The sequence below is a fragment of the Cornus florida genome, unplaced genomic scaffold (assembly GCF_030987335.1).
Source record: "Cornus florida cultivar Cherokee Brave unplaced genomic scaffold, ASM3098733v1 CherokeeBrave_3.0.0_Hap2_Chr11, whole genome shotgun sequence".
Classification (NCBI taxonomy): domain Eukaryota; kingdom Viridiplantae; phylum Streptophyta; class Magnoliopsida; order Cornales; family Cornaceae; genus Cornus; species Cornus florida.
Genome location: NW_026775581.1, coordinates 42,895,197 through 42,912,935, shown reverse-complemented (window position 1 = coordinate 42,912,935; position 17,739 = coordinate 42,895,197). Strand labels below are relative to the sequence as shown.

The following is a 17,739-nucleotide window of genomic DNA, read 5'->3' as shown; positions in this document are numbered from 1 at the left end:
GTATTTTTACTTTCACATGTTTTGTCCGTTTGAAAGTATTTTGACGACTTTTATTTTTTGGGGTCGAGGCCTATTTGTTGACTTTTCTTGACATAGCAAAAAAGTGAGAAATGAGAGAGACTAGCTTGTCAAGCAACACCTCAAACATCGGCCCCAGAAAAATCCCGGCAACCTCCATGGATAGATCGCTTGTGAAATCAAAGCAAGAAATGAAGGAAGAAAGAGACGGGTAAGTTTTTTGAAATATTGAGCAATATGATGATCCAATTGATTTATGCAACTACTCAAATTCAAACCCAGCGTAAAAGCACAAGTGGGTTGATTAGAATATTCAAAAGTCTTTGCACATGCTTTACCAAAAGATAGGGATGTTGAAAAGTGTTGGCCACAATACAGTAAAGTAGGAGAAAATAATTGAGAGCACATGAAAAAAGTAAAGTATTAATCATTCACTGAATCACTGACACGACTAATATCAATATTTGATCTCCATCACTCATTTTCTTATTGTATGCTTTTGCTTTGCTGTCATGATTTTGATTACTCTAGAATTAAATGTCCATCTTTAAAAATTATTAGAGTTACAAATTTAAAGACAATTTTTAAAGACTGACACTTAATTTACAACGAAAGAAATATACTCTCTTTTTTTTTTTCTTTTCAAAATTAAACACTTAGAAAAGTTATAATTATAAAAAATAAAAATAAAAAATATATTGTTGCAACTTGTAACTAAAAAGAGAAACATATACACCAACCATTTAATATTATATACTCACCTACTCACTAAAAATTGAAACATATACTTCAAACATTTAATATTATGTACTCACCTACTCACTAGTGTGTGAGTAAGTGATTCTTCTGATAGGTGGTCTAATTATAAATACATATGAAGTCTATAATTATGGAATTAAAAAAGTAATAAATAAATAAAAAAAATTCAGCCACCCTCTTTATTATTTTTTTTTATTACATTCCTAATTTATAAGTAATGGTAAGTATCTGCCTCAGAAATATTGTTGTCGTTTATCCCCATATCCAAGGCCCCATATTGTCCAACATTTCAACTCAGTTAGGCCTATCACATCTATATCCATATTAAAATTGAATATATCATAATTTGAGGTGGTAATGCCAGATTATTTATTAGTTAATGATGTTAAACAGTACATATGTAGGGTGGTAAATAATATCATTAACAACACAAAAATATTGTAATGATTGATTTTATTTGTTACGATAAAATTGATCTCTTGCTCGCTCATGAGCATAAATTTATACACATAATGCATGAATGATTGTTGAATGCGATTGCTTTGTTTTTCTAGTAACTACTCTTTTTATATTTAATAGTTATTATTTATGATGCAAACGAATTGTTTACTCACCGATGATCAACAGATCATTACCCATTAAACAGAATATTTGTATGTGGTAAATTGATTTTATTAGTTACATCAGACAGTATATATTTCTATTGATTGAGGCAATCATAAAATTTTAATTAATTTATAATTTCAATACTAAAGTTACTTGAGTTAGAAAATATCATTATTCGAACATCAAAAAGAATATATTATACTATATATAATATTATTATTCTATTTTTTCATTATAGTTTTGTTTTTTTATTATTATTTTTTTTCTCAGAACATATGTATCGGTCCCACAATACGCATCATTCAAGTTAGGAGTGTGATTCGAAAGTGAGACCTCAAGGACTTACCTTCAAAATTCCTGACGACATTGCTATAACCCTGGGAACATTATAGTTTTATTTTTGTTATTTATAAATTAAACCACTTTAATTTATGTTCATTATATTAATTTTAGTATAGGATGTGTTGGGAGTGTCACCAAGTATCGAAGATGTGTAAGTCAAGTCTTTGAAATTATAAAATTTATTTTTAAATAATGGACAAAGCTATAAAGTGTTGGACATGTGTTTGGAAGTGTCTATGAAAAATTAGTGTCGAAAAATTAGTGTCAGACATAGCGTGGGACACAACACTTCGTAAAAGTGTATGTGCTTCTTAGGTCAAAGCAAATCAAATACTATATTTTCATAATTACTCAACACATCTAAAAAAAATTCCAAAACCTAATAATATAAGATATTTAAACTCCCCACTCATTATACCTTTTTTTTTTTTTTAGTTATTGCATGTCTATCTTTAAATAATTGTACAAAGGCCCATACAAAATAAAACACGTGTTTGATCTTAAAACCCAACACACACAAAGAAACATGTTTTTGCAACTTTGTGTTTTACAAGATAAAAACTTTTCAACAAATACAATCATAAACTTGTCAGTTATAAAATTATTTGGGAGGTTGAAACGCCTTTTTTTTTTTTTTTTTTTTTTTGGGTAAATTAAAAAATAATAATTCGGTAAATGTTGAAAAATATTTTGTTGTAATTCTTTTTCAATAATCTTGGCTACATTTATTGTTACAATTGCTTATTAGTGGTGATAATCGTATATTTATTATATAAGTGATTGGGCTTGGAACTAAAAATTTGAGAAATGAAAATTACCAGGCTTAAAAGGATGAAATTTAAGAATATGTAAAGATTTGTTTAGCCCCAAACTAATTACACCCCTCCAAAATCACATGCATTTATGAAACAATTTAAATAAATAAAATACTAATTACATCGAATTTGAAACAATTTAGAGAGCGTATTGAATAAATAGGTAGATGACCAAGTGATACATTTTTTTTTTTTTTTTTTTTTTGGGGACACAGTGATGTACCTTCTTTTGTTTTTTTTCCTCCTGTGTCCGAAAGCCCAAGTGATTTTACCACTAAACCAATCCCTTGGGGTTAAGTTTTCAATGTTGTTATATTCCTTCTAAGCACTAAAAGGACCAAGCTTGGAGGCAAAAAAAGAAAATAAGCATCACCTATGGAATACATTTTATGTTCATGTTCAACTGAAAACTAAAAGCATGGATTTCAACAAGCCATAATGTTTCATTTTTTCCACCAAATGAATAAAATTTTCCTAAATATCACTATTAATAGTATAATAAACCATTATCTGGAAATTCATTAATACAGAAAATAACAAATGACAAAACAGGACCAAAACATGATGAATTTTTTATTTTTTATTTTTTATTTTCTACAAGATAAAAAAAAATCGATTATTGCTTGTGTTCGAATTCTACATGTGTAACAAGGGAGACTTTTCAAAGCCAAATCCAATGATCCCGATACGTTGATTCAACGTAGCTGAGGTTTTCATCAGACAAATACAATTCGTTGTGTCCTTCGAATCTGTGAAATTCCATCACTATATGGACTAGATGATTAGCTTGGTCGTATTCGAACAAAGCCACTGTCAAGAAACTACATCCCTTGAAGGTTTATCTCAAGATACATTCTCTTTGCCTTTATGTTTCCGCTCGATCGACCAAAGAAAAGATAAAAATTGTAATTCTGTAGTTCTTTAAGACACCTCTTGCAAGCAAGACTTCTTTTTGTCGGTTGTTGATAAGCTTGCAACTTTCTGCTTATTACCGTCGTTTAATGCCTCGTTGAAATGGTCCCTGAGGAACTCCACAGCCATGACCGTAAGAGCAGAGGCTGGAACATACCATATAATTCTGGGGATGCTACCTCGGAACATTCCCCTTGTGCCTTCAGTCGTCCATATCCTATGAAATGCATCCAACCAGCCATTGTACCATAAAGAGTGTACAACTATATTAGATCTAGAATCACCTGTGCTTTGTCTTCTCAACCAAAAACACAAGCCAATGACCAAATGTATATAATAAAACCTCAGCCAATTCTAACAGCCTCAAACTTAAAATTGGCAAAATCTCTAACCAAGCACGTTAGGACTACTTTGTTCCCATCCCTTTTGAATGTGTGAAATTTCAATTAATATGGATATATATCACAAGTCTGAGAGCAATCACTTTTAGCAAAATAATAGCAAAGATTAGGTCTGTATCCAGTCATCACCTTCCAATACTACACATAGGCAGGACCAGTGCTAGGTAACCATTCTACATAGTAAGCAACATAGAAAAGACACATACCACCGGCTAATCCTCCCAACAAGAGCCCCTCAAGAGAACTATTAACATGGTAATCTGGGTTAAGCATCCATTTTCGTTTCCCATATTCCGTCAGATCTTTTAGGGCCTCGTAAAAGGTGACCTGCAAAGTGTCCGACCCCCAAATAAATGCATAAACAAGAAATGAAAACACAGAAACCCAATTGAGTATTTGAGTAAGAATAGTTGTAATTTAGATGTTAGAGCATCATAATCACCATTATTACTATTATAAGGACAATGACAACGACAACAATGAAAGCAAGAAATCAGAACATAGAAGCCCAACTGATATCTGAGCAAGAACGAGAACAATGACGACGATGACAACACAACGATGAAAGCAAGAAATCAGAACATAGAAGCCCAACTGATATCTGAGCAAGAATGATTGCAATTTTGATGATGACAACAACGACAAAGAAAAAGACAATGTAGCCATTAGAATGGAAGCAAAGAAGCCCCAGTTATAGCAATGCCATTGACGACTATTTTTCCCAAATCAGATCTAATGATCAAAAAGGCCAGAATTACCAATCAGCCGGCATCCCAATTTTTTATTAATTCTGGTTTCTACTGCAGCCCAAGAGGCAAATAATATATTAAAAGAACAAAAAGGCAAAGATAAAGCAGGAATTCTCAGACAATCTTGGATTTGAGAGTTGAGACCAATGATTGTTCGAAAGATGTGAGTCTTCAAATTTTCAAAAAGGACTATTAGTCCAAAACCAAGAATAGCTTAGATTGCAAAAATCACTGTAGCTTGGAAACACGTAATATGTAGCATGCACTGTGAGAACACTACAATTAATTCAATGAATAGACAAGTCAATTGATGATTATTAGCAAGAAACTGCAAAGCTCATAAATTTAAACACCATTAGACCAGCAAATGGCACATCCCTTGCAAGTGTAGACCAGTATCTGCCCAAAAAAATGAAAAAGAAAATGATGCACATAAGCCAACAAATTCAAAGAAGAAACTACATGAAACAATTTATACCGATGCAACGTTATGTATAGGCCACGGGGAAAGAAAAAACAATAAAGTCATAATGAGACCAATTGCAAGAACTCCATGCTTCTAGTTCAACTTTTATAAATGCATATCCAAGGGCATAACGACATTAGTTTTCCGTAATAGGATTTCCAGTCTTAATCTTGCTTGTTCACATGGCACCTATTAGCAAAATAGTGAAATTTTGATGATTTACAAAAATCCATTTATTCATGACTGTCCCTTGGGAATTGTCTATAATGCAGAGAAAAAAGAGAGGAGGAGAGGGAGTGAATGGATGTTTGGTTTACAAATCTAAAGAGTACTTTTGCTTATCATAGTCCTCTAGATTCAAGACAAAAAAGTATTATTCAGAATTGGTCATCAGTGCAGCATGAAGAATATCGAGTCAAAAGATTCTTCTTGACAATCTATGGTATTAATGTGTTCAAATAAAGATCACGGTAAAAAGAGATTAAGGATTGGGGAGTGATATCAAATATACCCTGCGTATAATCCCTTTAGCCCCTGTTCCTTCCATATTAAAGAACCAGCCAGAAACATTCCTGAATAGTAACCATACATTTGCATGCCAGGTTTCATGCACGCATTGTCTTTCAGGACAACAGAACTCCAATACTTTTTTGTGCTTTGAACCTGCATGCGTTGCTTCATCACTTCACGCGGAACATATACAAAAGAGCCAAGTGTGTCTCCTGAAATGCATGGAGGAAAAACGATGGGAATTGAGTGCTCTGAGGCATGCCAACACGGTAACACCTGATAATCCAAGATCATTTGTATTGCTAGTTTTGTTACTAAAAGTGCTTGCCTTATTTTTATAAAGACATGATACAACAATGGTACTGATGTAAACATGGTAGTTAACTGGAAAACTTATACATACGATGAATCATTATGACTGTTCACTGAGGAGCATTCACTCAGAAGCATGAACAACTTCTATGAATGTGCAGTGTGTGTTCAATACATGTCGGACACTGATACTTTACAAACACTCCTAGACACGTCTTTTTCCTGGCAAATAACTCCTAGACGCATCTTTGAAATCTCATGAACGTGTCAAGAGTTTTACAATAAATGTCATAATTTCTACACTATCTGACACATCTTAGACACTTCTAAATAATTGTTTGTGTGGCAGAAACACATACTAAGGTCTACAAGTAGAAATCTCAGACATTGTTGGAAACAAGATTAAGACACCTTAGAGTCCAATCTTACTTTCTTTTTTTCCCCCAAAGAGATCGTATATATAGCAACAAGAGTCAAGCATGCAATGAGCACTACCTAATATGGGAAGATAATATAATTATAATGACAAAATATAACAAGACACCAGTAACAAATTAACAATATAGTCACCATTTAAATGCATTAAGAGTGAAGATTAAGGGCTTTAGTAAAATATAACGAAATTAAAGAAAGATGGAAAAGCTGCATTGAGAAATTGTTAAATAAAAATCATCAACGAAGTTTAGACTTAGAAGAATATAATAACGTTAGGATAACATATTTTTTCGTAGGGCCAAGGAGTGCGAGATTAAAAATGTATTAAGGGAGATGAAATCATCAGAGGCTTTAGGTTTAGGACCACATGGCATCCCTATTGAGGTTTGGAAATGTCTAGGGGTTGATGGCGTGTCTTGGCTAAGAAAATGTTTAATAAGACAATAGCAACTAAGAAAATGCCTGATGAGCAGTGCAAAAGTATTTTAATACATGTGTAAATAAACAAAGAGGATATGCAAAATTGTATTAATTATTGTAGTATTAGATTAATGTCATACCATATACCTTTGAGAGAGAGTGATAGAACAACCAAGACGGATAGCAGAAATGTTAGAAAACCAATTTAAATATACCAAATAGGTCAACTATTGAGGCTATATACTTATGGCATAGATAAGAGAGAGAGAGAGAGAGATCTTCATATGGTTTCCACTGATTTAGAAAAAGCCTGTGATATGGTACCTAGAAATGTAATATGAAGGATTTTAGAAGAGAATGGAATTACAAAAGGATATATTGACACAATGAAAGACATGTATGATAGATGTGTAACTGTAGTTGGAATGACTCTGGGAGAAATAAATTAATTTCCAATTATTGTAGGCTTACATTAATGGCCAACATTAAACCTATATCTTCTTGCCTTGGTTATGGATGCACTAACAAGACGCATTCATGATGAGATACCATGGTATAAGTTATTTGCTGATGATATTGTTTTAATTGATGAAACTAGAGAAGAATTAAATTTCTAACATTAAAGGTTTGGATAAAGCTCTAGAATTAAAAGTGTCTTAAGACAAGTAGAAACAAAAATGAATATATGGAGTACTTTAGTAAATCCAGAAATACAAATAGGAATGCGGTGAAGATTGAGGTTCCAAAAGTACAAAAAGTAAACAATATTGTTATTTAGGCTCAATTATTCATAATGAAGGAAAAATTGGAGATGAAGTTAATCACATAATCAAGGCAGGATGGGTTAAATGAAGGAATGCACCTAGTATGTTGTCTGATTGGCGTATCCAGCTAAGATTGAAAGTTAAGTTCTATAAAACAGCTATTAGACCAGTTGTGCTTTATGGGATAGAATCTTTTTTTTTTTTTTTTTTTTTTTTTGATAAGTAAAAATTTATAAAAAAAACGCTCAGAAGGGGAGCGGAACCCAAGCAAATACAAAAGACCACAAAGGCCTCAAGCCTTCAAAGAGGCTAAAAAATCAACTACTTCCTCCAAAGAACAATGATCTCTTCTTGAAACCCAACAAAAAAGAGTAGAAATAATCGAGAATTTAAGCACCGAAATCGACAAAGCCTTTCCTTCAAAGAATCTCCTATTCCTTTCAAGCCATAAACACCACCACACACAAAGCGGCGTAGCCCTCTACGCATCCTGACTGAGAGCCCCCACAGGGCAACCTCTCCACGCCTCAATCAACCCTCTAGCAGATCCAGGCATAACCCAAGAAACACCAAATAAGCCAAGCATCAAAACCCAACACTCTCTAGCCAAAAGGCAATGAATAAGAAGGTGATTCACAAACTCCTCATCACTAAGACACATAGAGCAACGGTTGACCACCACCTGACTTCTCCTTCTCAGATTATCCTGGGTTAAAATCCTACCCAGGACCGAAGTTCACACAAAGAAAGCCACCTTAAGAGGAGCCTTGGATCGCCAAACAGACTTCCAAGGGAAACGAACTCCAGGAACAAAAGAGAGGCACTTGAAGAAAGACCTCACCTCAAAGCGCCCCTGAGAGTTTGCAATCCAAGACCAACAATCCGAATCCTCCTCCACAATCCTCTGGCGATATAACAACTCCAAGAAACGAATGACCTCCTCGATCTCCCAATCCTGAAAGGAACGCTTGAATCGAACATCCCAAACCAGTCTTCTATTATCAAGATGATAACAGTTAACCACCATGACCTGCTTATCCATAACAATCCTGTAAAGCTGAGGAAAGGCGAGGGCAAGAGGCACATCTCCACACCACACATCCTCCCAGAAGCGAATCCTCCTCCCATCTCTGAGACGAAACCGAATGTGCTTGGAAAAATCATCCCAACCCTTCCGAATAAATTTCCAAACCCCCACCCCCCAAGGATCTCTAACTTCCAAAGAACTCCACCCTCCTCTCATTTGCCCAAAACGACATGCCACAACCCTCCTCCAAAGCCGATGTCTCTCCACCCCGAACCTCCACAACCATTTCCCAAGGAGGGCCTTATTAAAGGGCACCAATTTACGGAGACCTAACCCACCATTGCGAATTGGCCTGCAAACTTGGTCCCATCTCACCAAATGAAACTTAAACTCTTCACCTCCACCCCCCCACAGAAAATTACGCTGCAACCTCTCTATCCTTTCCGCAACTGAAGAGGGAATCTGGAAAAGAGAGATAAAATACGTGGGAAGACAAGAGAGGGTGCTCTGACCCTACCGCCCTTGGAGAGATACTGCTTCTTCCAACCCGCCAACCTTCTCTCAAATCTGTCCACCACTGGATCCCAAATCCCCACACACCTCGAAGGAGCTCCCAGAGGAAATCCTAAGTAAGAAATGGGAAATGAACCAGTACGACAGCCAAGAATATCAGCAAAAGGCAACATATACATAAAGTGAGTGTGCCAGAAATGTGAATGTTGAGATGACTGTGCGGCAAGATAAGAAAGGATAGAATAAAAAATAAACACTTTTGTGAATTGGTCGATGTAGGACCAATTAGAGAAAAAATGAGAAAATCGATCAAGATTGTTTAGACATGCAGAGAAGCCACAAAGTGCGCCAGTAGGGAAGAGTAACATGGTAAGGGAAGACCAAAATTAAAATGGGTAAAGTTAGGAAAGATATGATAGCATGTGATTTAACTGAGGCTATTGCGCAGTAACGATATATATTATATAATAATCTTTATGATATTTTCTCGAGTTCCAACTTACACATTATGGAATTCTTAGTATAAAAATAAAAAATTTCTTTTATCAAAGACCTATAGTTATATAATAAATGCATGCACATAGGAATCTATATTTATATATCGCCATGTCCACACCATGACCACATTGTACTCTTTTGGGATTTGCGTTTGCTGTGTCGATTTAACTGTTGCTTAACACAGAAAACATAAATATATAAAAGATTATCTATACAGTTCCCATGAAGGAATCAATGAATCGTGACCCAAGATTGGTGAAAAATGGAGAAAACAAGAAAGTAGTTGATTTAACAGAAAACAATAGACATCAAGGATGCAACAAAACATATTGGAGACAGAATCACTTTCCAACTCTATGAACCTCATGTAAGTGTAGCATAAAGAACAATGGGCAGAAGAGTATTAAAAAATAATCAACTGGCATCTATACCAAGAAGAACGCCAGCATCACACTGATTTAAGTTATAATGACAAGCGTATATACTAGAAATTAAACAAATTACATTCATATTCAAGTGTGACTAATATTAACATAAAATCTCTGGAGATCTATAAATTAATAGCTAAACTTGCACACTTTAAGGCCCTGAAATTAATAGAGGATGTATCTTGAAAATCAACAAGCTAGAGCACCAAAAACAGTACCATGTTTAACTTTCAAAGTTAATCTTTATGATATCGTGAATATATCATATGTGATTCATTAATAAAATTAAAAACCTAAAGCAATTAGTCATAGGCATTCAATCAGGGACAATATCATCTTTAAACCATTCCAAACAAAGCATATAAAATTTATTCATTACAATAGCTTAATTTCTTTCCACATTCCTAGAGTACAGGTAAAAAACTAAAAATAATAAAAAATAAAAAAGAAGCACCCAATCTTTTCTGTTGGCCACTTTTTATTTATTTATTTAATTTTATACCAGTCTAATATTGTTTAAATATAACCTTCAGAACACATATTAGTCGTGTAGTTTGAAATGTGTGCATGATCTTAACGAAATAGAAAATATTTAACATGCTAAATTCAGTTCACGAACTTATGCAATAAATTAATGTACCAGATCAACATAAAGCTATAATTGGAGTCATATTATAAGTTCAAAATTTTATAAAGTAAACACTAGCAATATAACCGAATGACGCTCATATATTCTTGCCCACAGAGAAGCCTCTAATTTGTATTTTACATAATTAACACTTGGTTTACACCATAGATACGAGTTTGAGCATAGGTAATGGCAGTTCACTTTATAAAATAACTACAACTAAAAATCTTATCATTTTATCTTCCTCCTTTGACACGCAAATGTACATGCAAACCAAATGTTAGCAGAAACTTAAACGACATCAAATGTGAATCAGAGTTTATTGAGTACTGGGGGAGCAAAGACCTTACCAATAGCTCCAGCAATAAAATTTGCCCGGTGGCCGTTAAGGTTTGGATGTGATTCTTCAATCCACTTCTTGGTAGACTCTATGACACCAAAATATGTTGCTCCAGTTGCAAGAGACCCAGTAACCCCAGGAGCTATTCCTCTATAAAATCCTATCAATGAAATTAGTTCAGACAATACATAAAAAATAAAATGTGAAAACGAGCAGACACAAGAAGAGTCAAAAAGGAATCCCAGCTATTCAAGTTCCATTATATCGGATGGTATGCACATCAATTGTGGAAAATATGACATAATGCCATGTTCTTTATGTTCAATGGTGTATCATCTCCAAAATGACTAAGAGCTACTAATAATTTCTTTCGTAAATGAAAATTCCCAATGTGGATATGATAGTTTATGGGCACACATTCAATATACAAATAAAAATACCTGTCATCTACATAATCAGAATGTTAAACAAGTGAAAGATGATGTACCTTTTAGTCCATCAGTAACCCAGACTGTTCAGACCATCTGTAATATGCTTTTCTGGTATTGATGGTAACAAAGTAACATGTCAATAACACTCAACAAGGAGAAAAACAAGAAAAAGTATATTCTTTGGTAAGAGTAGTTTCATAACTCAAAAACTCAACCCAAGTTCATTTTAAGTCTTGTCCCAATATTAGAGGTTGGATAACTAGTCTTATTAATTCAGTAAGAAAATATAAAAAAACACTATATCTACCATCATAAATTTCATAAAACCTAACTCTAATCTCCATATGATATGATGAATGATTAATACCACCAAACAATGCATACCTGGTGTCCACCAAAAATAGCTTGACTTTGAATCCGTGTTTTAACGGTATCAATCGGATGCATCATCCCTTCTCCAAAAGCACCGGCAATACCTCCCCACAAGAATTCCCTCCATACTACACCCAAAAAAGCACATAGTGATTAACAATTTCTACTACTGCAATAAACTATAACAGAACTGTTTAACAAAGCTCACAATAATATTAGTAAACCTTAATAAACATCAACTATGAAGACAACTAGATAGTTAACATTAACACCACCACTTCATTTTTCAAGGAAAACAATCAAAGTATCACACAACTAAAATCGCGTACAATCTCAAGACTTAATTGTATAGAACTTTTGGGCCTCGGCTTCCAATTTACACTGTCACTACAGATTAGGCAAACTACAAAAAGATATAAAAGTGTAATAATATGTATTTTTGTGTATATATCTTCGACATTATATATCTGATATCATATTCTGATTCAAAAACATATGGTATGTGTGCTTTTAACAGAATTATATCCAAAACTCAGGATTGATCTGAGAATCGACGATTGAAATGGAAATTATAGAGTGACGAACAGCACACCAAAGAACTGATTGCTATTCGCCTTGTTTAGTTGAAGCGTTGGAGCTCGTTTTCCGTCGGTACTTGAACTCGAAAGCGCCATAAATTCTGCAGAGGAAGATTTCTCCAGCTGTGTGTGTCTAAAACTCTCTGCGTCTAGTTAGGGTTTGTGTGTGGGATTTGAAGAGGGCGCGCATTTTGATGCTTTTAAAAGTGGTATTTTCAGCTTGGGGTGGGTTTGGGTGTAGAAAAATGAAGGTGAAATAATAATATTAAAAAAAAAAAAAAAAAGAAAGAAAATGAATTAAATACGAAAAGAAATTACTAAAAATTAAAATTTTAATTAAATACGAAAATTGATTAGTGCAATCACTTTTACTAGACTGTAATATATTACTCCATACAATAATAATAAATAATATGTTTTTTTATTTCATTAATCAACCAATGCAAGACCAGATTGCTACAATGAATTTTTCTTTCCTTTCATAACTATTATTATTCTTTCTTCTTTATTTTTTTTTTATTCTTTTCTCTTTTACTATTCCAACCATTACTCTAGACGAAGTCAATGTTCAAAGATCTTAGCAAAACAAGTTTTGAAAAAAATTTAATGTTGCCTACATTGAATAGATACTTTGAATTTTAAATTTTTTTTTTAAAAAAAAAAAAATTAGTTCAAAATTTTAATTAAATTTGTTAATTTCAAATTCAAACTTATTTATAATTTTGATCTCTTTAATTATTAAATAGCATCTAATTCAATAATATAATCTTCTCATCATCTTTATGGAGAGGTGGAGTTGAACCTGGTCGTGAGAAACAAAAAACAAAAAATATGTCATGGTATGTTGGTTGCGCATGTAAAAAAATAAATAAATAAAAGAATTGATTTCATACTATTTCCAACCATATGATCTTTGTACCAGTCATGCAGTCAATACCTCTTTACAAAATTGTGGCTAAATTGTCTTTGTAATTTGAACCATTCATGGAAATGGATTTTTTTTTTTTATTTTTATTTTTATCTCTCTCCTCCTGATACATAATTTTAATATTGGTCCCAAATATTTATAATCTTAAAAAAAAAATAATAAAATAAAAAAAAATTCTCAATCTTAATATTGGTCCCAAATATTTATATTCTTAAATAACTTTATTTTTCCCTCTCTCTCATTTGGTATTTTTTTACACGACACTAAATTTTCTTTTTTTCATGTTCTTTTTCTTGCTTTTATCTTTTATTTATTTATTTACTTTTTCATTCATCACAAACTTTCTCCTCTCTGTCGTCTATCTCCTCTCTCATTACAATTTTGTAGTTTTCTTTCTTCTCTACTAAATACTCATTACTCTCAATTTGAACCCATTTTTATTCTATTGAAGAATTTGTAAGAACATTGAATTGAGATTTTCTAAATCAAGTTCTATTATTATTTTTCTTTAATTATTTTTTAATTTTATTAACTTTTGTTATTATAAATTTGTGTGCATATATATATATATTTCATATATTTGCATATTTTAACCAAACTTAAATACAATAATCTAATTAGTAATTTTTAATTTCATAAAAGTAAGAAGGATCATTTTCAAACAAATATTATTTAATATTAATATATTATTAAAGTGTCACTTTTTATTTATTGCATAAGGCCTCAAATTATTTCGAGCCGCTTTGGTAATGGGTATAAATGGGTTGGATGTTAGACCCGTCCAACAACTTAAATTTTTAAGTCAGATCCCGAAGCACCCTGCTACAATTAGCTTGTTTTGTTAAACAAGTTCTGGAATAGAATTACAATTTAACTAATTTATTTAATAAAGGGAGCTTGAGTTGAGCTATAAATGAAATACTCCGTACACCGCAGCTAAGGTTAATTTGAAATTTGCTTTTCTACACGATGCCGTTTAACACACAGTTGGTTCTTTATTTTCTTCTGTCGTTTTCAGCGAATGGTCTCCAAAAAAAACCCTTATTGGTTCACTCAATGGTCAAAATACCCAAATTTATACAATTTCTCAACCTACGCCATTGAAGCACCCTTCACATCCCAAACACACCCATTAATCCCAGAACAGGAAACACCACCACCAACCCAAAATTCATAGATTAGGAATGCCAATGGACCGAAACGGGAGACCCACAAGCATTCTTGAATCCCTTGGAGAAGAAATCGTCAGAATCATAACACCAGTTTCAATTTGCATGTTGTTGGTGGTCATTCTAGTCAGCATCCTCAGCAATGACTCATCTTCTTCATCATCGATCACCACTATAGCCACGATCGCTTACACTGAGGACAGCTCAGACTCATTCTGGGACAAACGCAAAGGTGCCCTTTTGAACTCACTTGTATTTGTTGCCATTGTCACTGTTGTTACCTTCCTTTTACTACCTTAGATGCACCAAGTTCTTGAAATACTACATGGGTTTCTCTGCTTTCCTTGTTTTGGGATTCATGGGTGGTGAAATTTCTTTATTCTTAATCCAAGATTTCAGCTTTCCTATTGATTGCATCACATTTGTGTTGGTTTTGTTTAATTTCGCTGTTGTTGGAGTGATGGCTGTGTTCATGTCAAAAATGGCCATTTTGGTGACACAAGCTTATTTGGTTGCTATTGGGGTGTTGACTGCTTATTGGTTTACTCTTTTGCCTGAATGGACCACTTGGATGCTTTTGGTTGCCATGGCACTCTATGATCTTGCTGCAGTTTTGTTGCCCAGTGGGCCATTAAGGCTCTTGGTAGAGCTTGCAATGTCGAGGGATGAGGATATCCCAGCTTTCGTTTATGAGGCTCGGCCTGCTACTCACCATGATTCGGGTGCGAGACCTGGGGTAATTCAGAGGAGGGTGTGGAGAGACGGCAGGGGTATTGGTTCTGATCTGAATGAAAATACTAATTCTGGATCTAATTCTAATTTGGATGCCAATTCTTCAACTCTTGGATCACTTTTAGCTGTAGGAAGCGGCCAAAATGAGAGAAATTCAGTTAATATTGAAGAGGGGCGGGTTAGAGATTCTGATCTCTCTGCACCATTGATTGAACAAAGACTAAATGTTCAGATGCATTTACAGGAAAATGTTGTGTCGAGGGAAAATTTGGCGCTCGTGGGTATTGGGTTGGGATAATCTGGTGCTATAAAACTGGGGCTGGGGGACTTCATCTTCTACAGCGTTTTAGTTGGAAGGGCGGCAATGTATGATTTTATGACAGTTTACACATGCTATCTTGCTATCATAGCCGGTCTTGGTGTTACTCTAATTCTCCTTGCATTTTATCAGAAAGCTTTGCCTGCTCTACCGGTGTCTGTCATGCTAGGTGTATTGTTCTACATTTTAACTCGGTTATTACTTGAAGCTTTTGTCGTACAATGTTCTATAAACCTCTTGATGTTTTAGAAAATGTAACCTTTTACGTTATCTATGGAATTCATGGTTCTTGTGGGAAATTGTGTGCCCTCTATCAAGATCTTTTAAATTTTTATTTTTATTTATTTATAAAAAAATGTGTTTAGAACTGTGAGTGCAACTAACTTCTTAAAAGAAATTATTGCTTCAGGCTGTTAATGTTATACTGCGAGGCTCAATTTTATTGTTATGCTGCAAGGCTCAATTTGACTTTGTGGTCTTAGATCCTCTGATTAAATTGCCATAGTAATCAGAATGACCAAAAATTGCAAATTGGGTTAAAATAGTTGAAATGCTCCTGAGTGGGCAGTAGTGAAGGATATATCATAAATATCATCCACAAATAAGAAGGAAGAGGAGGGAAACAAAAGTAGGAAAAGGAAGCTACTTATTAAATTGGAACTGGGTATTGGAAACAGTAGGGAAACTGAAACAGGAAATGAAGCTTTAAATATAAATGCAAACGCGATGTAGCATATTAAGAAATTCTAATAACCTGAAATAAAAACTGGAAAATGTTTTGGACGCGTTAGGAAGCGTATGATACACATTAATATTTCATTGTCACTGTTACATGGATTTTCGTTTGAGTTTACCAGACTTTGCAAATAGGTTTCCCATCAATTTTGGAAGCTTTGAGAGCTGGAAAAGCAGTTGCGGGATTTAGTTTTAGGAAGAGGGTTTCTATTTACCAGGTATGAAATTATGCGAGTTCGAAAAGAGTAAATATAGGTCATAGAGTATAGAACCTGGATAGAAATCTGTTACCCCAATAAAGCTAGTGTTCAAGAATTTGAATTTCTTGGAAGGTTTTTCTCCCTTTAGGTTTTTGGCAGGGTTGCCATATGAAGTTATAGTCAACATAGCAAAATTCTAGGCCTTATGTTCCGGCTTCATTCAAATATGCTGGATTTTTACTTATCAAAAAAAATAAATGCTGGATGCTCTCTGCCATGACAGATTTGCTGTTGTACCTTCAACTGCATATCTAAAGGTATTGTACTCCTCTTTTCTTTTATTCTTTACTAAATTAGAACATCTTTTGCATTGTGTTTGGAGAAAGTATATATGTTTAGTTTTTGCAACGAAAGGACACGTAGATATTTCTGGTATACCAGTATCTTATAATGTGCATTCTCATTTCCGTACAACATTTCAATGTAACTACTGTGCTAAGGAAAGAATTTCTGTGGTCTACTTTTCTGTGCTATAAGTATTGTTCTTGGGAAATTATTGCAATTTGTAGCTGCTGTCAATTATTTGTACTACAAGTTAGGCACGCAGGATTTGTAGACAGATGTATGTGAACTTGCTAATGAGGAAAGGGAGAACTAGAGGCATGCGTTTATTAAGAGTGAGGATTATAAAATTTAGAAAGTGGGAGGAGATTGAGGGAAGTTGGAAAAACACATTAACATTTATTATTAAATTAAACCACATAGCAAACTTCAGTTTAGAATATAGTAATTCAAATGAAATAAACTCTACAAGTTTGTTTAAAATACATATAATAGCTGAAGGAATGAAAATTATGAAAAGAGAAGTTTGTAGGACAACAAGAAATCCAATTAAGGGTTGGAAACCATTTCTCTGAATGACATCATTCATTTCTTGTCTAAGCTTGCTATCACAAAGCTTTGGGAAGAACTCCAAAAGATTCTCTAATTCCCAGACATGGACATTTCTAGGAAGATGACATTCCAATGCATAGCATCTCAATGCTGAACTACAAAATGCTTCACCCATCCAACTTTGTTCACAGAATCTCTTAAGATGATGTGATTCCTCGTTAGGGTGCTCCCCTCACACCAAATCTTTCCAAGACTCCACTAAGTTCCCACTTTGCACTGAAACACAATGCTCAAGAAAATCATCAAAGCTAGCACTTCATTGACCAACTCTGTTCAAGTGAACTCCAAATTCATTTCCCTAAGAGAACTCGATTTACTGGCGAATGAGCTTTGACCCTAGCCCCCACACATTATAGCAAATGGTATCTAATGAGCAAG

The 17,739-nt window shown here is 33.9% G+C and overlaps 1 protein-coding gene and 1 pseudogene across 17 annotated transcripts in view; one reads left to right on the top strand and one right to left on the bottom strand.

Annotated features, from left to right (window-relative positions):
* The window catches only part of LOC132286085 (putative disease resistance RPP13-like protein 1), a 105,878-nt gene that overhangs the window by 12,822 nt on the left and 75,317 nt on the right, over positions 1–17,739 (bottom strand). For 2 of the 17 annotated variants that reach the window (XM_059788350.1, XM_059788352.1), the window contains one exon: positions 3,092–4,180. The exons of 6 other annotated variants lie outside the window; for them this stretch is intronic. The gene's annotated coding sequence lies outside the window, so the exon portion shown is untranslated. Of the gene's footprint in view, positions 1–3,091; positions 4,181–4,955; positions 5,002–5,579; positions 5,855–8,742; positions 9,162–10,953; positions 11,104–11,430; positions 11,483–11,758; positions 11,875–17,739 lie in introns of those variants that run through there. 9 more of the 17 variants (XR_009472670.1, XR_009472674.1, XR_009472671.1 and 6 more) reach the window with 9 other exon arrangements.
* Positions 14,416–15,721, top strand: LOC132286087 (presenilin-like protein At2g29900; annotated as a pseudogene).